The 23211-nt window shown below is 38.4% G+C and overlaps 1 pseudogene; it reads left to right on the top strand.

Annotated features, from left to right (window-relative positions):
* Positions 1-2115: 2115 nt before the first annotated feature.
* On the top strand, positions 2116-12166 carry LOC108999072 (annotated as a pseudogene).
* Positions 12167-23211: the final 11045 nt, after the last annotated feature.

Here is a 23211-nt window from a genome sequence, read left to right on the forward strand (position 1 = left end):
GAATAGCTAGGTGTGGTCTTGGAAGGGCTCATGATGGCCTTGTGGTGGCGGTGAGGGGCGGAACATGACGGATCTAGCAGTGTACAGTGCACCCGAGAGGGTGAGGGTTCGTGTGAAGCTAGGGGTGGCTAGGGACTATGGTTGGCCATGGAAGGGCTTAGGAGGTGCCGTGGAGGGGCATGGTTGCGATGGAGTGGCGGCACGGTGGCTGGAGGGCGGCGGATCTAGGCCGTGTATAAGGGAGAGTCCATGAGAGAGGGATAGAGCGTGCGGGAGGAGGGAGGCTCGGCTGGGCATGGGGGTGGCTAGGGGAGGTTGCTAGTGAGGGAGGAGGCTTCTGGTGGTGGTGCGGTGGCTGTGGGAGGTGGAGCTCGGCCATGGGTATAGAGAACCTGTGAGTTGGAGGAGTTGCGTGCTTGTGAGAGAGCGGCTACCAGCTTTGGGTCAAGGGGAGGAGGAAGGGGGTGGTCAGGGGAGGCCCATGGTGGTGCTCGGTGGCTGCCTTGGTTGACGATGGAGCTACTAGGAGGGAGAGAAATTGGTGAAACCCATTTCGGGAAAGAGAGAGGGGTTGTGCGTGGGGGAGCTCGGTGGTGGCTAGCTTGGTCGCCAGAGTGAGGGGGAGTTGCTGGTGGTGGTGGTGAAGTTGGATGGCGCACGGTGGAGCTGGGCTGAAGGAGATTCGGCTAGGGGGAGGGAGTGCATGTAGTGTAAGCTGAAGGGAGAGGAGAGAGAGAGGGAAAGAGAGGAAATGAGAGAAAAAGGTTAGGGGCTTGGGTATTTAATCCCAACCCTTTACCTTGGGATCTTCAAATCGATATAACTGTGGGGAATTAAAATGCTGATTTAATATAAAACACTGAGGGGAATTAAGATAAAATATGATTTAAACTAAAACTTGGGTTTATAAAATAATATTCCTTCATCATTAATAAAATGATGAAGTCTTATTTAATATTTTTAAGAGAATAAAACCATCTAATTAATTAGAGTTTTCAATATAATTTAAATCTCTTAATATTTTAAATAACTGAAAGCATTTTAATAAAATGATTTTCTACAACTATAATATTTTTGGAGCTCTTAAAAAATATTATAATTGTCTTACTTAAAATCATGTTTGGTTAAAAAACACTGGGAACACCCCATTTAAAATACTCGTGGCTTTAAAAGCCTAAGTTAGCTTTGGAAATCACATAATATTTTTAAAAACATGCCATCGAGATTCAGCATGCATAACGAGGCTCGCAGTCGTTAGAGAGAAGGGGTGGACTGTTACATCCTTTCCTCCTTGTAATAAATTTCGTTCTCATAATTTGCTTACATCAGAAAGAATGAGTGGTGTATTACAGGTTTACAACACCCACAAGCGTGCAGACAACTCCTAAGAACCTACAGAGATGTTAGAATAATCACCAATTACCTTTTTTGTGTGCAACTTTGAACTCATGTAGCTTTTCAAGGCCATTGAATTCAAAAAGTTTTTTTTTTCTGCCCGGTTTAAAGCGGGTCTCTTTTTCTCTCTCTTCGTTTCTTTGTAAATGGCGAATGTTATTCAATTGTCGTTTCATTCTCTTTGCTTCTCTCCTTCTCTGCTCACCTCCTTTACATCCTCCTTCTTTGTGGGTTGATTTTGGAGAGGAGATGAAGATGATCAATGGAGATGGGGGAGATCAGCGACAAAGATGGGTGACAATGGAGATGATGGACGGCAGAGATGCTTAGCGACGGCGGCAAGAGAAGAGACCAAGAACATGGAATGGAGGGGTCTGATATCATACATATGAATAATCTAGTGTGATGCATTCCATTGACTTAATGTGAAATAAGTGAGGTGTCAAAATTTAATTGGGGGCTGTTTATAGGTGAATAGTAGACCGACCGCTCCAAAACGATTCTGATTATATAAATTGATGTGACTTGATATAATTTATCAAATTATAAGATAGATTTAATGTTTCATATAAGTTAGTATTAATTTATAAATTTATTTTTATAAAATTTCTTTAACATCTCTTCTCAAAATGGAGATATCCTATTATAGAAAATTGAAATATTGAATTTACAAATTACAATTAACTTTTTATTTTATTTTAATTTTTTTGGATGCTTCGACGCGCCTCACGAACAGGACCCTCTTCTTCTTCCTCTTCTTCTTCGGCGGCCCAATTTCAGGCCCTCGGCTATCTGTTTCGTAATCAGAACACTGAGATTTGAGGTTCGTTGCTTTTGCCTTCATTTCCCATTCTGTTTCTGTATTTGACGCTTCTAATGCTTTCTCGGTACCTTTTAATTTCCGTTATATCGCTCTCAACTGCGTACCTTTCTTTCCTTTCTCTAATGTAATGCTCAGTAGTTTGATAGGTATATGTTTATTGGAATATACTTTCGTTATTTTTAGTGATTTATTACCATTAAGTCGAAAGTTCATTTGAATTTCACAGTTCACCCGTGTTTAGCTTGCCGCAATGATTATGTCAGTTCCTAAACTTTCAAGACGAGTTGGTGATTGGATTCTCAAAGAGCTCTCAAGAGGTCTATTGATGTTTCTATAGCGAAATCTACAATTTAAATTTTAAAATACATGAAGTTACTCACAGCAACACGAGTAATTTTGATATATTATCTTTGATTCTGAATTGTGGGTTCTTTTTGGCAGGAGAATCTGCACCCATTATAAGAGCAGGACATGTTCAAAGGCCTTACAGCCAATATTTGAAACCACTTGTCAGTATCTCCAAAAGCTTCTTATTTATCAGTTGCTTTTTGAAGCAACATCATTGTCTATGCTTTTCATTCCCTTTTCTGATCAATAAGTGCGTGTAGAATTAGTCACCAAAGTGTTCAAAGAGTTCAAAGAATAAACACCATAGATGCAACGATCTAAATGGAATGTTAAGGGAGTTGTATTCACCGCTCACTTAACATAGATGACACCGTTCTTGGTTCTGTGGATGTTGGATGCTTACTCTAAGCGATGGGGTCTTTAATTGAATCAGACTGTCATACCTGGAATCTTCAGTAGTTAAATTCGATATGTCACTGCTTTCACTTTTTTAAATTATTTTATATAAATGCCAGTCATAGAACATATGAGGATCTGTCTGGATGACCTCTTATTAGTCATGGCTTCTAATACGGGCTTAGATGGAGGACAGTGTGATCATTGAGTGGAGTGGTTGATTATTCCTTTTGCCCTTCTTTATTTTGTGGTGACATTAGATATATATATATATATATTTTATAGAATTGGAAACCTGGTGGTGGTTTTCTGGATTTTTACACTAGTTTATTAGTTATTGTGCCCCTTGTTTTCATCTAAATATAAATTTCTTAGCAGTCTTGTCCACCAGAATATTTGTGTTTGGATTACAGTGGTTCCTGAAATTGTACTCACGCAGTTTTACATTCTAGTTATCATTTGTAAGTGGTTGTCTTTTTCCCGTTTGTGTGCAAGGAAATTCCTTTATCTTGAACTTTCTATAAGCTCGAATGAAGCAACTTTATTGTAAATCATAGTTTAGGGAGGGTAGGGGTCTACTTAATTATAGTTAGTCAAACCCTTTAAAGGAAGTAATTATGGAGGTATACTGTCGAGATCGAGAGTCCTTGGAGGATGCTGGTCAATGCAAAATTTATTATTTTTGTGGTGTGGATGATGTTCAGAGGAAGTAAATGAGACATTTGAAGTGAGATTTTGGAAGAGCATCCCAAGGGGTTGGGGAGAGTTCTCAAGTTTTAGTAGATATGTGGTGAGCAACGGCTCAAGGATAAATGTTCGACAAGTGTCTGTTTTGGCGATCAAGACCCTTGAGGCAGTTTATTTAGAACTCAGGTTTGCTCATCCAAGGAAGCTTTAGTGATGGATCATTTACAATTGGGCAATGGCTCATCAACATCAAAATATTCTAGAACTTTGTTTCGAGGCAGTTTATTTATAATTCTGGTTTTGTGAGCTAGGTATAAGAAGCTTCCAAAAACATCAAATTATTCTAGAACTTTATTAATAAAACTCTTAACATATATTTCAATAATAACCCCCTTCCTCTGTTCCTTCTCGCGTTCCATTTTCTTTTCATATTTTCTGTTAGTTGGGCATTCTGGTATTAGTTGTTTGTTTTGTGATGGTGAAGGTGACAGTGGGAGAGGTGACAACAGAGGCCTCTGCAAGGGTACCTGACGGCTCTTCTGAGCCAGATAATGCCAATGAGTACCTAGGTGCTGGATCTCCGGCGCATCTGATCCAGATAATGTGATAGAGATCCATGTTTTGTGGCCCATGGCTAAGCCCCTAGCCATGTGAGGACAAGGCTAGAGAACTCCAAAATAACCTTAGGGTGCAATTCGTGAATAGGTGTGGTTCAATCTATCTATCTTGTTCATTTCATCTTTAGGGTGCAATTCGTGAATCCTTAAAGAATCATTAATCTTATGAGTATTTTCCATTCCATCTCGTGTCTTCCATTTTCTATCTTTGATTTTATTATTTTATGTGCATTGCTCTTGAGTTGTTCATAGTGTTCATCTTATTTTTGCTCTTCCAATCCATTCCATTCCATATACTCGACCACCATAGTGTTTGTCATCATTTCCATAAGTTAGTCCACTTACCATAAATTGTCTCATCCATACACTTTGCCCTAGCCGAAACCCTCATAGTCCCACTTCCCACACATACCATTCGGCCAACCCTAGTGTTGCCCTACTTACCATATCCAACACTTTTGCCCTAGTCCACTTTCCATAAAGTGTTTACTTCATCTTTGTTGCCCTAGCAGAGACACACTTTCCCCTTGGTGCAAAGTCCCATTTCGGCAATCACTTGCCTTATTTGGACTTGACCTAGAGCCACACCACCCACTTACCATATTCGGCCATCATAAGCATTCCCTCCATCAAACCCTAGCCGCCCACCTCAAGGCTCCATAAGGAAACCCATTCTTTTTAGGAGTCTTGCCTCCATCATCCATATCCATTGACCTAGCCATCCATCAAGAGTCCATCTTGAGTCAACTTCTTTAATTTTAAGAAACTTGATTCACTCCAATCATATCCCAAAATTATCTCCATCCTCTTACCATATTCCAATTCAAAATTCAAATTCAGATTTGAATTTGAATTCAATCCCAATTCAAATTCAAACTTCCCTCTTCACTCAAAGATTTCTTCCATCTTACAAACTTTCCATAACCATTCCCAAGCCAACCAAACCCTAGCCTCACTCTTCCAACTCATTCCCAAACCCTAGCATCATCCTAAACTCCAACTCTAAGTCAATCTCGAAATCCATCCTAGCCACCTCATAAAACCCTAGCTACACTTCATCTTACCTACCCTAATCACCATCCAAGTGACCCAAACATCAAGGGTAACCCTTTAGCCATTCCTATTGCATCAAACACTCATAATCCTAAGTCAATCTTCCAAGACCACACCAACCCTAATCCCACCATAGCCCATGAACCCTAACCTCATCTCATTCATTCAACCCTAGCCTCCATCATCTTGACACTTCACTCAAGAACAAGTCTAGTCACCCACATTGATTTGCCTTAGCCTAAACACTTAGCCTATCCAAATACACCATCATCCCATCACTCAAACACCATCCTTTTGTGAAAGGGACAAGCAAGTGGCACGAACACTTGGTCACCATCATCACCAAGACTAGCCTTAGACCCTTAGTGTTAGGGACAAGACCGGGTTCCCTAACATAATGTCGACAAGCGACAAGGAAGAGGCTGCCACCCCTCTGACGACGACATCCTCTCCTGCGAAGGCTGCGTAGCAAATGGATGATATGGATGATACCCGAGACCTATTTTTAGAGGAAGTAAGGGACGTGGGTGCAAATGAAGGGTCTTCTAAGAGCCTTATACAGATACAAGGTCCTTCAGAATGGGAGTATGAGAATTTTTCTAAGGAGGGTGAGCTGAGGATGCCGCTAGTTTCGCAGTGGGCTAATAGGGAGGGGGAAACCCTTTCCTCTTAACTGTATTCTTCCAAATCAGTCTAATGTTTCGAATTGGGTTCTGCAGAAGTTAAAGGAAATTCAATATTGTGTAGGAATGGAGTATGAAGGTTTTGAGGAGTAATTTATGGCACTGCTTACAGCCATTGAAGCTGGTCATGTTGATCCTAAAAAATCAAATTCTAAAAAACAGAGGGAGCTAAGGAGGCTAACTTGGTCTCTTAATTATGAGGGTAGTGCAAGTCGTGAGAGATCTAAAGGGAATGAAATATCACCTGTTTTATGAAGCCTAAAATTGTTTCTTGGAATGTCTGAGGGCTTAACGAGGCAAATATACATATTCGTATAAAAAATTTGCTTCGTGAGTAGAGGGCGGACATCATATGCTTACAGGAAACCAAATTGAAATATGTTACAAGAAGAATTGTTAGAAGTATATTCTCTTGTAGCTGATGGGGCTTTGAGAGGTGTATTAGTGATGTGGGATAGAAAAGTGGTGGAGAGAATGTAGGACTTTATAGAGGAGTACACAATGACATGTTCTTTTAGAAGTGTGGAAGATAACTTTATGTGGGCCTTTGCTGGTATGTATGGGCCAAACTTGGACAGCAATAGAAGTATGTTATGGGAAGAATTAGTTGGAGTATTTAGTTGGTAGGAATTACCATGGTGTATAGGTGGTGACTTTAATGTTCTAAGATTTTCAAGTGAACACTCGGGAGATATTAGAATGCTACCAGCAATGACAGAATTTTCAGAATTTATTTTTGACTTAGGGCAGGTTTGGGGATGAGATGAGAATTTTGTGTTTTGTTTTAATGTTTAAAATATTATGTTTTGATATTATTATTGTATTGGGATTTGAAAAAGTTGAATTGGGATTTGAAAAAGTTGAATTGTTTATTATATTTTGTATGAAGATTTGAAAAAGGTGTAATGATGAGATGAGATGAGATAAGAATTTTGTGTCTCATCCCACCCCCCAAACCTGCCCTTAATCTGGTCGACATCCCTCTCATGGGAGGGGCATTCACGTGGTCAAATAATCATACATGGTCAAGATTTGGGAAGCTTAGTATATGAAAGTATGTCAAAGGAAGCTCTCTCGTCTGTGCTCGGATCATTTTCCTATTTTGCTTGATTGTGGTGGTATCCAAGGAGGGCGTCAGTATTTTAAATTCGAAAATATGTGGCTGAAGACTGAAGGTTTTGTGGATAGGGTTCAACAATGGTGGTCCTCATAGTAGTTTGATGGAAACCCTAGTTTCATTCTTGCAGGTAAACTGAAAGCTTTAAAAAATGACTTGAAGACTTGGAACACAAACTCTTTTGGAAATATAGGGGAACGAAAGAAGTCCATATTGGAAGACCTTCAGGAGCTAGAGAGGACATAGGAGGGCTGGGTTCTTTCCTTGGAAGAAATTTCTCGAAAGTCTGAGGTGGGTACTGAATTAGAGGGGGTTATATTGTTGGAAGAGATTTTGTGGTGCCAAAAATCTAGAGTTTTGTGGTTGAAAGAAGGGGATCGAAGTACAAAATTCTTTCATAGAATGACCAATTCTCACAAGAGAAACAAGACATAGAGATGCTGAATATAGAGGGTGCAACATGTACCAAGGCCCCTATAATTAGAGATCATGTTATTGGGTTTTTTTGAACATTTGCTTATAGAACAAATGGGGTGGCGGTCCAAGCTTGATGGTTTAGCTTTCGATTCTATTGACCCACAGGATGTCTTGAGGTTAGAGAGGCCTTTCGAGGAGATTGAGGTTCATGATGTGGTGAGGAAAATGGCCAAAGACAAAGCACCTGGGCCGGATGGATTTTCTATGGGATTCTTTCAAACTTGTTGGGAAGTGGTGGAGAATGACTTAATGAAGGTGTTTCAGGAGCTGTTCATGGCTGGAAAATTTGAAAACAGCCTTAACGCCACATTCATAACACTAATTCCTAAGTAGATTGGAGCATCAGATGTCAAAGATTTTCGGCCCATTAGTCTTGTGAGTGGGGGTGTAAAAGATCATCTCTAAGGTGCTTGCAAACCGTTTAGAGGAGGTGTTGGGGGGAAGATTATAACAAAGCCCCAAAACACATTTGTATGAGGAAGGCAAATCCTAGATTCAGGCCCCGTTTGGATGTTGAACTTATTTGAGATGAGTTGAGTTATTTATGAATAGTAGTGGATTGAGATGGTAGAGTAAATTTTGTGGGGCCAACCTAAGATGAATTTAGATGTGTTGGGAAGTTGAAAAAGGTTGTGGGTCCAGCATGTAAAGAGGTGTTGAGTTGAAAAAGGTTGTGGGTCCCATGTGTAAAGAGGTTTTGAGTTGAGATGAGTTTAGTGATTTGAGAGTTGAGTGTTTGAATGTTAAACTCAGCTTAAAATTAGATTGAACTCAGTTAGTCCAAGTTCCAAACGATGCCTCAGTCCTCATTGCCAATGAGCGTCTAGATAGCAGACAAAAATCTGGTAACTAGGGGATCTTATGTAAGTTATATATGGAGAAGGCATATGATCATGTTAATTGGGATTTCCTAGTTTACTTTCTTGGGAGGTATGTGCTTGTGGAGAGATGGTGCTTGTGGATTAGATGGTGCATATCAATAGCGAGATTCTTTGTGCTAGTAAATGGTAGTCCAATTAGCTTCTTCAACAGTTCTCAAAGTCTGAGACAAGGGGATCCACTGTCCCCTCTCCGTTTTGTCATTGTTATGGAGGCACTGAGTAGAATGACTTCGCCGTTGGTTTGTAGTGGTTTCATGGCTAGATTCTTGGTTGGTGACCCCTCTAGAGGTATTATAAACATTTATCATTTGTTATTTGGAGATGGTACGCTTATATTCTGTGAGGCAGAAACAAAACCAATTGCAGGCACTGAGGGCACTCCTACTATGCTTTGAAGCAGCATCGGGTTGAAAGTGAACCTTGCAATACGATTTTATATGAATGGGGATAACTTTTCCATAGCTATGTAAATGAGTGTGGATAATTTCAATGTTAAATAAATGGGCAAAATCTCCAATTTCTACCGAAGAATCTCCTATCTTAATTTGGGGATCCGTTGATAAAATCTAGGGAATTCCCATAATTTGCAATTATCCATTCCTGTTTCCATAGTTTTTGGAATAAACTTGCTTTTCAACAAAATTACACTTTCAGTTGAGAGGAGATGTTTTGTACTCATAATTTTCCTGTTCCATGAAATAGTTTGGACGGAAAACAGAAACAAACATGTTCCAGGGAGCCTTATTTCAGAAGCATCATCATTTCTCTACCATTACTGCTGACACTGCATCTGAGGTAGAGAGTGAAGAGAACAAAAAGTAAGTTCTGTTTGTATAAAATTGACTGGAAGAATTTCATGTTTACAATTGTCCCATGAATTTATATTGTACCCTAGTGGTGAATAATTTAGTGTGATATTATTAACGAGTCTAATAAATAGATGACCTAGGCCTCGTTTGTTTTCACAATCATTTTCATCTTATCTCATCTCATCTAATCTAATCATTACAACTTTTCCAAATTTTCACACAAAATAAAACACTTTTCATCTAATCCAACCATCCTTAAATCTAAAACAAAAAAATCTATAGCTCTAAAGTACTTTTAATCCAATCATTTGCCTAGATTTCAGTGAAAAAAATAAAAAGCACAAAATCAGAACGACTTTTACAACAACAAAAAAAGACAACTGTTAAAAAGTTATATTCAAGCAAATTTTCAAATCTTCTTACCCACTCTTCACCAACCCCAATACAAATCATATCTTAACAAATTTCTGTTAAAAAAATTCTTAAAACTTTCACAAAACCTAACAAAATACATTGCCAAAGTTTTCTAAATTCTCCACAATTTCCTAATTCAAACATACCAGTGTTGTTAAAAGTGCACTTAAAGTGCAAAGTGCCAAGGCCAAAGCGCTTCGTTTATCAAAAGTGAAGCACATTTACAAAAGCATGTTAAGCGCTTTTTGGGGCTTTTTGTGTGAGCTTAAAGTGCAGAAAGCAAGCTTTTATAATGAAATAAAAAACTATAAAATATCATTTCAAGACCCAGAAAATGATTTTTCTAAATTCTCCACAATTTCCTAATTCAAACATACCAGTGTTGTTAAAAGTGCACTTAAAGTGCAAAGTGCCAAGGCCAAAGCGCTTCGTTTATTAAAAGAGAAGCACATTTACAAAAGCATGTTAAGCGCTTTTTGGGGCTTTTTGGGGCTTTTTGTGTGAGCTTAAAGTGCAAAAAGCAAGCTTTTATAATGAAATAAAAAACTATAAAATATCATTTAAGACCCAGAAAATGATGCGTCCTATTAGGGAGTGGCGGGAAGGAGGCTTAATTCTCTAGAGGTGCAGCAGATTGGGGCTTGATTTAGGACTTGTTTCGTTTGAATAAAACTCTAATATGCTCTAGCTAGAAGGGGATTGGGTTAGGCCTTATCTGTATTTCTTCAAGTTCCTGAGAATAACCAGATGCATCCTGTTCTTCCAGAAACTCCTGCAACTGACTGGATGTGATCTACTTGTGTTGTCAAACCCTTATACTTTTAAAAGACTAATTAATATTACAATTGGAGTCCTTTGAAATCATTATAAAAGGTAATAACTTTTTCCTCCAAGGTAATGCGAGATTACAATCCTCAATCAAGATTAGCAATTCTTTTTAACTGGATGCTTTATTTTTTCAGGATATCTGTCACATTTGTTGACAAGGAGGGAGAGGAAAAGCAGATTATGGTCCCCCTTGGAATGTCCATGTTAGAAGCTGCTCTTGAAAATGATATGGAACTTGAAGGCAAAGATTCTGATGTTTATTTAGTCGTGTTTTGAACCTTTACCTTAGCTTGTACTTTGTTCTCCTATGATTAATGCCATCTAGAGAAATGGTTTTGCTGAAATTCATTTCTCATAAATAGGGCATTTTTGGACACAGCTCTTGATGGACCATTTTAACTGTAACATGGGGCTGCCTCCTGCTCTCCCCTTCCCTTTATTATGCTTTGTTTTTCTTGGGAGACCGAAGTTCTTCTTTCGGGCAGAGAATTGATGGATAAATCTTTTCCTTGTGGAAGAACTTGTTTTCTTTGATCATCATTATAAAACCTCATGCTCTGCTTTCAATGTCTTGTCTTAACAGGAGCATGTGAAGGCTCGCTTGCCTGTTCAACGTGTCACGTGATTGTTATGGTATGATTTTGGCTATTTGTATCAAAGCAAGTATACTTTTGGAATTTCATGTGTTTAGTCCAACATTTTGTACAGTTGAAATTTGAGTGGCTAGCCATCGAATCGTATTTATGGTAGGACACGGAGTACTACAATAAGTTAGAAGACCCTACGGATGAGGAAAATGACATGCTGGATCTGGCCTTCGGCCTTTCTGAAACGTGGGTTCCTTTTACACGAATGATTTTTCATGATGCCCTATGCCAGATTAAATGCTATTTTTATTTTGATTTTTTTTTTCTAGTTTTTTTCTTTTTGTTTAAGCGACTTGCTAAGATTTAAATCTATGTTCTGGATCTTTCAGGTCTCGTCTTGGTTGTCAAGTGATTGCAAAACCCGAACTTGATGGAATTCGTTTAGCAATTCCCACTGCGACAGGAAAACTTTGCAGTTGATATTTAAAGTTCCAAAACCGAACAAGGGTTATACAAATGACACTGAAATTGTTTGCTGAGAGAAAGGACTCAATCATCCCAATTTTGCAGCTCTTATATTCTATTTGATCAAAGAGAACCGTACCATTTGGTTAGTGGTCATGTTTTTTTATTTTATTTTTATTTATTATTATTATTATTATTATTTATTGTTTGTTACAATGTTGCTTACTTAAGGTTGCTAACAAAAATTACTGGATTTATCTTAAAATAGGATGCGGCGTAAATGGGGCTTTTACACCCTTCAAATGGGGCACAATCAAAACTTAATATTTGTTTTTTTGTTTTATTTAAATGATGGTGGGTGTCGACTGTCAGATTTGGGCCAACTCCAAAGTGTATAATTTCACCTATCGATGAGCCAATATAAATATGGTTATTCGTAAATGTACACTTCCATTCTGAGATATTTTCAGGGTCAGTTATAGCTTGCAACACCACTAGAGAATCGTCTGCAATGACTACTTTCTTGATTTGTTTGGCCTGTATATCTTCTAGACCGATGTACATTGCTGTGGCCTCGCCTTGATTTGGATTCTAGCTTTCGATGTGCTTTGTGATAACAAAAATTGGAGTACCATCTTCTGATCTGCAGATTGTTATTGTTGTAGTTCCTGTATTTCTTACAACTACATCAAGAATAATATGTAATGTCCTCTGTGTGTAGCTTTCCAATTGTGGCTCTCATTCACTTGTTTATTGCCCCATGCATTATAGTGTTCCTTATAAATCTTTAGAGTGCCAAAAATAAAGGTATCAATATCTGGGGCCAGGGATCCGGGGCCAGGGAATCATGAACAACCTTATTTCTAAGGAACTAGATGCTGTCTATAGTATTAATGACAAATATTTGGAATTTATGATCATTACTAGGATTGTTCAGCTTCTCAGTAGGATAGATTATGCATTCCAACTAGTTGTCAATATTGGTCTGAATACCTCTTTCTATTGTTTTCCTTCATTTATATAGAAAAGGGTTACAACCAAGCATTGAAGCCAGCGCTTAATTGCTGCTGGTTTTACTATACACGTTAGCTGCTATTTACACGTTAAGTCTATTTACGGTACATGAAGAGTCTATTTACTGTACACGTTATCTATTTATCTGATATACTATCTAGATATAGAAAGCATAAAAGTATCTCTATAAAGTAGCTCTGTAACATCCCCCCTCAAATTGATGCTGGTGGATCAAGAAGTATCAATTTGTCAACCAAGAACTGATGCTGATGCCGAGAAAGAGCTTTAGTGAATATGTCTGCAGTTTGACGTTCAGTGGAAATGTGAGGGAGTGTAATCACATGTTTGTCAAAGGATTCACGTATAGAATGGCAATTGACTTCGATATGTTTCGTACACTCATGGAAGACTGGATTAGCGGCGATCTGAATAGCACTGGTATTATCAGCATGAAGAGGAGTGGGATGTTGCTGAGGAAAACCAAGTTCACCCAATAATCCACGAAGCCATGTGATCTCAGAGCATGCGGAAGACATAGCATGATACTCAGACTCAGTAGAGGACTTGGAAACTCTGTCTTGCTTCTTACTCTTCCAAGAAATGAGTGCATTGCCTAAGAACATACACCAGCTAGTAACAGAGCGACGAGTATCTGCACATCCGGCTCAATCAGCATCACTATATCCCACCAACTGTAAGGAAGATTCTTTAGGAAAGAACAATCTGCGTGTAGAGGTGCCCTTCAGATATCGGAGAATGCGACGAACAACAGCTAAATGAAGATGTCGGGGAGCCTGCATAAATTGACTAACTTGCTGTACAGCAAAAGAAATGTCAGGACGAGTAATCGTCAAGTAGTTCAAACTCCCAACAAGCTGCCGATACAAGGATGGATCTGATAGAAGCATCCCTTTTTCTTGACGAAGCTTAAGATTTACCTCCAAGGGAGTAAAAAAAGAGTTACCCGATTGGCGATCACCCAATGAAATAACATCCTGCGTGTATTTGTGCTGGTGTAACAACATACCAGTTGGAGTAAGTTGTACCTCAAGGCCAAGAAAATATTGTAGGGGACCAAGATCTTTCATGTGAAAAGAGGCCTTGAGATGCTGTTGTAATTGCTTAATTAACTCAGTATCGGAGCCAGTGATCACAATGTCATCAACATATACGAGAAGCAATACGATTCTTGCAGAAGTCTTGCGAAGAAAAAGAGAAGAATCAAACTGACTCTGAGCAAAGTGAAAAGCAAGCAGGTTAGAGCGAAATTTGTCAAACCATGTACTCGGAGCCTGTTTCAGTCCATACAAGGATCGGCGTAGCCGACAAACTTCTGAGGAAGGTGTGGCAAACATGTCGGGAGGTGGAGACATATAGATTTCTTCCTTCAAATCTCCATGTAGAAAAGCATTCTTTACATCCATCTGACGAAGAAACCACCCTTGCGAGGCAGCAAGTGCCAAGATAGTCCGCACAGTAGTCATTTTTGCAACAGGTGCAAATGTTTCTTCATAATCAATACCATACTCCTATCGATTCCCAAGAACCACGAGACGGGCCTTATATCTGTCCAGTGAGCCATCAGCTCGAAACTTGACTGAGTATACCCATTTACAACCAATAGGTTTGACATTAGAGGGACAAATTATAAGGTCCCAAGTGTGATTGTCTTGAAGAGCTTGGATTTCCTCTTGCATGGCCTGCTGCCAACACGCTTGGGTGGATGCCTGAGTATAAGAGTGAGGAACATAAATAGTGTCTAGAGTGGCAGTAAGCGAGGTGTGAGGAAAACCATACCTATCTGGTGGATGTGTAACCCGAGTGGACTGCCGAGGTATAGGAATCGTAGAATCAGGTGACGGATCAGTGTCTGGAAGGGGCGTTGAAGAAGGGGTAAGACGTCGATGATACACCATACCTGGCTGAAATCGCTTAATATAAGAAGACACATCATCAAAAGCAGGAAGAAGAGTAATAGGAGGATTAGAAATAACCTGAGACTGAAAGAAATATTGATTTTTGAAGAAAATCACATTCTGTGAGATTCGGGATTTATTTGCATGAGCATCATAACAAATAAATCCTTTCTGAGTGGGACTATATCCCATAAAGGCACACATGACAGACTGTGCAGCAAGCTTGTGACACTCAACAGGTGGCAGATGAACAAAACAAACACACCCAAAGGTATGAAAGGATTGATACTCAGGAGATATGCCAAATAATCGAAAATTTGGAGAATCATAATCTAAAGTAGTAGTAGGCAAACGATTGATCAAATAGACAGTAGTAGATAAAGCTTCTACCCAAAACTTAGAAGGTACAAAAGAATCAATCAATAAAGTACGGACGACATCTAAGAGATGACGATTTTTACGCTCAGCGACTCCATTTTGTTGAGGAGTATATGGACAAGAACGCTGAGAAATGATCCCCTTTTGCTGAAGAAAATTTTGAAAAGAATGAGACATTTACTCCCCCCCTGAGTCGGAGCGTAAAGTTTTGATACAAGTATTGAACTGTGTCTCAACAAGCGCAACAAATTTTTGAAAGACAGAAAACACGTCAGCTTTAGAACGGAGAAAATATATCCAGGTGAATCGACTATAATCATCTATAAACGTCACAAAATAACGATACTGACCATGAGAAATAATAGGACTCACACCCCAAACGTCAGTATGCACAATCTCAAAACAGTTAGAGCACGACTACCATGTGCAGGAAAAGGTAAAGTTTTACTTTTACCAAGACGACAAGTGGCACAATCCAAAGATACAAGAGAAGAAGAAAATGAATCTTTATTGTCCAAAAAGTCATGTTTCATAAGATGAGTCAAGACAACAGAATTAGGATGACCTAATTTCTTATGCCAAACTTCATTAGTATTGGCAGTAGTCGTACAAGCAAGAGAAACAACATTAGGAATAGAAAACTGTAAGGGAAATAAACGTCCTATTTTAGGCGCCTTCGCGATCACCGTCCCCGATACCTGATCCTGCACAAGATAATCACCACGAGAAAAGTGAACATCACAATTATTATCTACCAATTGTCTAACAGAAATCAAATTGGTAGACAATCCAGGAGAGACAAAAACATCGCGAAATGAAGAGCCCAAATTACCAATAACAGTAATAGGAAGAGTACTGCCATCAGCAATCTGAATATTTTGCATGCCTCTATACTTACGAACACCATGGAGACCCGTTGTATTACTAGTCATATGATTAGAAGCGCCCGAATCAACAATCCATGAAGTTGAGTTAGTACCCGCACCTTGCAGGCCTAAGGCCGTAAAAGCAGACACAATCATCTGTTGGACCATTGCTGGTGTGAGAACAGATGAATTAGAGCTTACAGTAGGTGGCGCAGAAGATGAAGAAGAAGACTGTACAGCAGCCTGAAAAGCTTGAGATTGGCGATTCTGAGGCCGTACTCGACAATCTTTGATGAGATGACCCTCTTTCTTACAGTAGTTGCAAACTTTCTTAGGACAGTTGCGAGCGATATGACCAAATTCCTTGCAACTGAAACATTGCAACTTGTTCTTCTCTCTCCCTTGTGCTGCATAAGCTACATTCATAGTCTCAGAAAAGACCTTCTCAGAAGTCATACCCATCTGAGTGGATAATCGTTGTTCTTCCCCCGACAAATCTCCCAAACAAATATCCAAAGAAGGAACCGGATTACGGTTCAACAAACCAGCTCGAACGGTCTCAAATTCGGGTCGAAGCTTCATTAAAAACTGATCGCGTTGACTCTCAGCATGAACTGCTTGAAGAGCCGCGAGTGCCGTAGTGGGAACCTTAGCATGAACAATGGCAGAATACTCGCACCAAAGGTTAATAAAACCAGAATAAAATTGTGCGATAGGTAAATTGCCTTGACTATAAGTACTAATTTCCAATTCTAATTGGAACTTCCGAGCACTATGATCTTGGTTGTAAATACGGTGAAGATAATCCCACATAGCTTGAGCCGTAGTAAAACAACGAAGATTGGTCACAAGGTGGGACTCAATTGTCCCCAATAACCAAGAGATGACCTTGGCATCCTTGACCTCCCATTGAGCAAATTCTTTTTCATTAGTGGGAACTTCAGTAGAATTATCAATATGATTTGATAATTCTTTTCCTTTTAAAAACATCTTAAACTGAAATTCCCACGTAGGAAAATTCTTTCCAATAAAGCGAACAATAGTATTTTCAATAGACATGATGAAAAGTACTTAGAGAAATATGCTTAAGTAGTCGATCAAATAAGTGGTAAGATTATGATCACAATAAGCCAAACTCAAAGTCACGGTAACAAGGAGGGGCCCAAAATAAAATGCCCAGATTAAAAATAAAGGACCCAAAGGCACAAGAATAATAGGCACTTCACGAAACAAGGGCCCAAAATCAGTTGTTGGAGAGAAATACCTTACGGACGAAGTAGAAATACTTCGACAGCTGCCCAGAAAATTACGAAAACCAGCAGAGAGAGACCCGACTGCAACACAGCCACACCCAGAAACTTTCGGACCGCCACAAGACGTAGCCGACCACCAGAAACTACCCAGAAAGTGCCGAGAAGCCCCAACAAACCACCACAGACGTAGCCGACCACCACACAGCCACCCACAGAAGGAGTCGACCACCACAGAAACTGCCGTCTGCCACAGAAATGCTCAAGCCCACAAGTGAAAACACCACAGACAGCTCCGACTCCCAACCGAGAATGAGAAAACAAGTGAATGAGAAAACACTTTTCTGAGAAAGCAACTCAAAAAGTGCCGAAAATCTCCACAAGCACCTCAAAAAGTGCCGATAGGCACCAATCAATTCAAAAAGTGGCGAAATCACCACACAAAGCCACAAGAGACTTCTCTGAAGGTGCCGACACAACCACAAGAAGCTATTGCCGAAAGAAAATTTGCCCAGAAATTGAAGAGCCCAACTCAAAAAATTCTCACAAATAGCGATGGAAATCGCACACCCAAGATTAAGACTACAGAGACTGAAATCAGAGTAAGTGGCTCTGATACCATGTCAATATTGGTCTGAATACCTCTTTCTACTGTTTTCCTTCATTTATATAGAAAAGGGTTATAACCGAGCATTGAAGCCAGCGCTTAATTGCTGCTGGTTTTACTATACACGTTAGCTGCTATTTACACATTAAGTCTATTTACGGTACATGAAGAGTCTATTTACTGTACACGTTATCTATTTATCTGATATACTATCTAGATATAGAAAGCATAAAAGTATCTGTATAAAGTAGCTCTGTAACACTAGTGACCGATTTCATTGTTTGCAAAATTTGAAATGTTCAAGGGCCAAAGGGACTGTCTCTAGAAGATTCTAGTAAAGGGGCAAGAGAAGAACAAATGAGATTGAGTTTCCTCTTCACTTTTACAAATAGGGCATTGAGATTCATTATCAGTCAAAGGAATGAATTTTCTAATCAAAGCTTTAGTGGGAATGATGTCGTTTAGGATTTTCTAGCTTAAAAGTTTGAGCCTATCCCGAACCTTGATTTTCCAAATTTTTTGCTGCTCATGAGAGGTGTTTTGGTTATTGGTAATGGCTACATAGGTTGACTTGATCGAAAATTTCCCTGAAGAGTGGTGCATCTATTTAATTTTGTCTTTTGATCTATGAAAGTTTGTTTGGGCTAAGGGAATTTTCAGAATTTCATTCCCAGTATCCGAGTGGAAGAGAGCTTGTAGAAGAATGATGTTCCATCTTCTAGGTTCTTCCATGGTAAGCTCAGCAACGGTCATGGAGAGAGGTCTTTTTTGTGGACATGTTTTTTGGATTTTGCTGGAAGTTTGGAATCCAAGGATCAGTTCAAACTTTTGTGCTAGTACCATTATTTATTTGAAAACAAGCACTCTTATTTAGAAAATCTTTTTGGTTAAGGATGCATTTCCAAATCCAGGAATTAGAAGCTTTTGAGAGTGTTAAAAAAATTTGAGTTATTCAAATATTTTCCTGACAGTGCATTTTCCCAAATGGCAGTGGTCCCATTTATCATATTCCAACCTAATTTGCACAAAAGAGTTTTATTGAAATCAGAAGTCCGTCTAAGACCTAGACCCCCTAAAGATTTGGGCATGCAGATGGATTTCCAAGACTTTGACGTGAAGTTTTTGGATTTTTCAGGGGAAAAGCCCCACTAAAATCTAGAAAAGGCTTTATTTGATTTTCTTGGTGACATTCTTTGGGATCATAAGAGTAGACATGGCATAGGATGGGATGGAACTAGCAACAAAGCAAATTAGAGTGGTTCTACTAGCCTGGGAGAGTAATTTTGCCTTCCATCATTGATGGGAACCAATGTGAGCGTAATTTTAAAGATATTTTACAAGTTTCAAATGGGCCAATTACAAGTTCAAGGGCCTAGAAGATCAATGAGGTAAAGTAAGAATTGATGTAATCCACTTGGGACGAGTTTAGCAAGAGCCCAACATTCAGGATGAGCTTAAATGATGAAGATTCAGTTTTGATTCATTGGATAAGTTATGAAAGAGGGCAACAACATGACTTAAAGGCTTTGGGCCCCTTGAAGGCTTTCAACTTGTTTAATTCATTTAAATGACTTATTTTATTAGTTTAGAATTATTGGGTTTAATTATGAGAAGGACTTAAGGGGGGTCTATTCAAGGGCATGTTGGAAAATTTATTATTTTATTGAATTAGAGTTTCAAGAAGTACTGTAGCGAACTAGGGTTTCAAAAGTACTATAGCCGAGTTACTGTAGCGACGTATTGTAGTCGGCACTATTCACTTAGGGGCATTTTTGGAAGATGGGGCATTATTCTGGCTAGGGTTTTAATTATTAGGTTTTGGTTTAAATACTTTTTGTAGCCTCATGTTAAGAAGTTTATGAAATTTGATGAATTTTTCATTGTGAGTTGAGTTTTACTCTTGTTTTTAATTGAACTTTTGAACTTATCAAAGGTAAATCACAATCTTTGTGGCGTTCCTCCTTTGTAATCTGGATTCTTGAAACGAGTTTTTCAATGAGTCTAGATTTTAATATAATCTATGTTCTTGAAACGAGTTCTCATCGGATCTAGGTTTTCTATCTATTGATTTGATTTTGACTTTTTTGGGGAGTTTTCAATTTGATTGTGAGTTCAAGGGATTTCATTCCTGCGGGAGTTTTTTTGATTCTAGGGCTTTATTGGTCTAGGGTTGCAAAAAAAAAATTGAAACAAAAAGTAGGCTGTTGAAATTCTTAGGGTTTTTTGGTTTGACTGAAATTTGCATCTCCTTGGGTTTCAAAATTCTAGTATTTCTTACGTCTCTAAGTTTGTCAATTGCTTGGAGTTCCGTTCCATTGATTTTCTTCTATTTCATTGTCAATTCTTGTGTACTTGAATTTAATTGCTTGATTTTCATAATTGAGTGTTGCTGTTTGTGATTTAATTAGAGAGAAGAAGAGAAAATAAAAGAAAAGACAGGAAATGAAAAGAAAAAAAAAAAAAAGAAAAAAGAAGAGGAAAAGAAAATGTAGAATATTCAAAGGTTGCTACATAATTACAAATAAGAGAAAGAAAGATATTTATTGATTGAGTTTTATCATTAAATGGGCTGAATACATCTTTCTAGTTGATATCTTGTTATGTAAGTACTCTTTCATTCATATAAATTCCTTGAATCTCGTGTCATTTTGTTATTTCTTTGTTTCTTGGACTTAATTACTAGTTGGGATAAAACAAGGTTGCATTTTCTTGATTGAGTTCAATTAGTTCTTAAAGAACTTGAGTGAGAAAACTATTGAGGTAAAAGGCAAGAGAGTGTGAGACTATTATCGGGAAAAGTCATTAAGAGTGAAACAAGAGTGGAGTGCCATTATTCGAGTGTAAACACATAAGGGAATGTGTGAGGTTTTCCACTAACATTATCTTTGTGCAGCGCATTACAATGTATTATAGGAGTGACTCATCACCAAATGTGATGTCAAATAACTCATTTTTTGTGTTGCAAGCTATGCAACAACAGTTTGAGCAGTTGAACTTGGTGTTGGGTGAAGTGAGAAATATGATGGATCATCAAGATGTGGTAATTAGAAATCTACAGGTTAGGAGAGATAGGAGGCGACATGGGTCTAGTGTTGAAAATGGGTATGAGAATGAAGAGTGTGGTGATTTTCTTGTTGCCAAGCGTGCACTCAATACACAAATTAAGATGGATGATACAGGGCAGCAGAGCAAGAATATTTTTCATACTAGATGCCACATCAACAAGAAGGTATGTAGTATGATCATTGATTTGAGGAGTTGTATTAATTTGGCTAGCACTACTTTAGTTGAGAAATTGAATTTACTGTAGTGCCATACTGTAGCCGCGGAACTATTCACTTAGGGATATTTTTGGAAGATAGAGCATTATTTTGGCTAGGGTTTTAATTATTAGGTTTTTGTTTAAATACCCTTTGTAACCTCATGTTAAGAAGTTTATGAAATTTGATGAATTTATTCATTGTGAGTTGAATTTTACTCCTCTTGTTCTTAATTGAACTTTTAAACTTATCAAAGGTAAATCACAACCTTTGTGGCGTTCTTCCTTTGTAATCTGGGTTCTTGAGACGAGTTCTTCAACAGGTCTAGATTTTAATATAATCTAGGTTCTTGAAACGAGTTCTCGTCTGGTCTAGGTTCTCCATCCATTGACTTGATTTTGGTTTTCTTGGGGAGTTTTCAATTTGATTGGAGGGTTCAAGGGATTCCATTCCCGCAAGTTCATATCAATCCTGCAAGTTTCTCAAAGTTTTTTTCTTGAATTTCTTCAAAGTGAATGTTTTTTAGGCTTTGAAGGAAAGGGGGAGACCCAAATATTTTATCTTTGATGATGCAATTTTGTATCTGAAAAGATCTTTTATCTCCATTTTGTCCTCAGGCAGAGTATTATTACTAAATTGAATGAAAGACTTGTTGGTGTGGACTTTTTGACCAGAACATGAAACATACTTTTCTAGGCAGTTCAGGAAGCCTTGAAAATTTTGAGGAGAGGCTTTTCCAAATAATATGAGGTCGTATGCAAACAGAAGATGGGAAATGGGTGTAATATTATTTATGCTTATTTTTATACCCTTAAGGAGCCCCATGTTTTCATCTCTATAGATGAGCCTAGTAAGGATTTCAACCCCCAAGATGAAAAGGAAATGAGATAGGGGAACACCTTGCCTGAGTCCTCTGGAGGGGTGAAAAAAGCCACAAGGGTTTCCATTTATAATCACAGAGTAAGAAACAGTAGTGATGCATTTTTTGATCCAATTGATTCAATTTCTGTGAAAACCAAGAGTTGAAAGAATTTTCAAGATAAAGTTTCATTCCATAAAGTCAAAAGCTTTTTCCATGTCAATTTTTACAGCCATAAGCAATTTTTTCCCTCTTTTTCTTTTTTAAGTGATGAAAAACTTCTTGAGCGAGGATGGTGTTATCTTCAATGACTCTTCCTAGAACAAAGGCAGTTTGATGGGGAGAAATGATCCCTGACAGAATTTTTTATGGCTGCAATAAAATCAAGATTGATGATGTCCCAATACTGCTTGTAGAAGAGACTAGTGAACCCATCAGGACTAGGTGCTTTTGTTGAGGGAGTACTTTTTAAAGTGGCAATAAATTCCTCCTCAGATGGGATTTCACAAAGAAAATTATTGTTCGGCTCAGAAATTTTTTCGGGGAAGAGTTCTTCTAGATCCACTTGTGTGTCTGGGTTGGAAGAATTATAAATAATTTTGAAATGATCCAAAAAACTGTTTTGAATGTCATTTTGATAAGATGTTCAATGCTTGTGGTTCAGTTTCAGCCTTTCAATGAAGTTCGATCTTCTTTTGATGGTAGTTGACAAGTGAAAGAATTTTGTATTGAGATCAATCATGGTTAACCATTGGAATCTATATTTCTGCCTCCATAGAATTTCTTTTCTCCTAAGTTGTTCATTGAGCTGTTCTTTTAGGTTCGCTTCAAGAAGAGCTTCCTGATTGGTGGGATCTTTATTCTGAATCTTGGACAAGGCTTGATTCAAATTTTTTATGGAGGTCTGAATATGTCCAAAATGATTTATGTTCCAAGTTTTTAGAGATTTTTTCACCTCTTTTAGTTTTTTTGAAAGGATGAAACTAGGGGAACCTACAAAGTTAATGCTCCAAGCTTTATGAATCACCATTTGGCTGGTAGGATCTCTAATCTAGAATTTTTCAAACTTAAAAGAATTCCTTTTGTAGCTTCTTCCCATAGTTTCTAATAAGATTGGGGAGTGGTCCGAGGAGGTGATGGGGAGGTGCTAAAGAGTGGCATTGGGAAAGAAATTCATCTATTGATGGTTTGCAACCCCACTATCTAACGTTTCTCTAATATTCCTACAATCGTGTCTATTGTTAGTCCATGTGTATTTTAGACCGTGATAATCAATGTCGACCATCCCATTAGTGTATCCATATAAGCTCCAAGCCCATTTGGTCTAGAGGAATAAGCAAAAGGGCTGCCTCCAATTTTTTCAGATTGTTTAATCATAGAATTGAAATCCCCTATGCTAATAGTAGGACCATTGAAATTCGAAGTTATGTTGTTAAGAGTGTCCCAAATATTCCATGTTTTTTTTTTTTATTGTAATGAAC

This window comes from Juglans regia, chromosome 10 (genome assembly GCF_001411555.2).
Source record: "Juglans regia cultivar Chandler chromosome 10, Walnut 2.0, whole genome shotgun sequence".
In the NCBI taxonomy this organism is placed as follows: domain Eukaryota; kingdom Viridiplantae; phylum Streptophyta; class Magnoliopsida; order Fagales; family Juglandaceae; genus Juglans; species Juglans regia.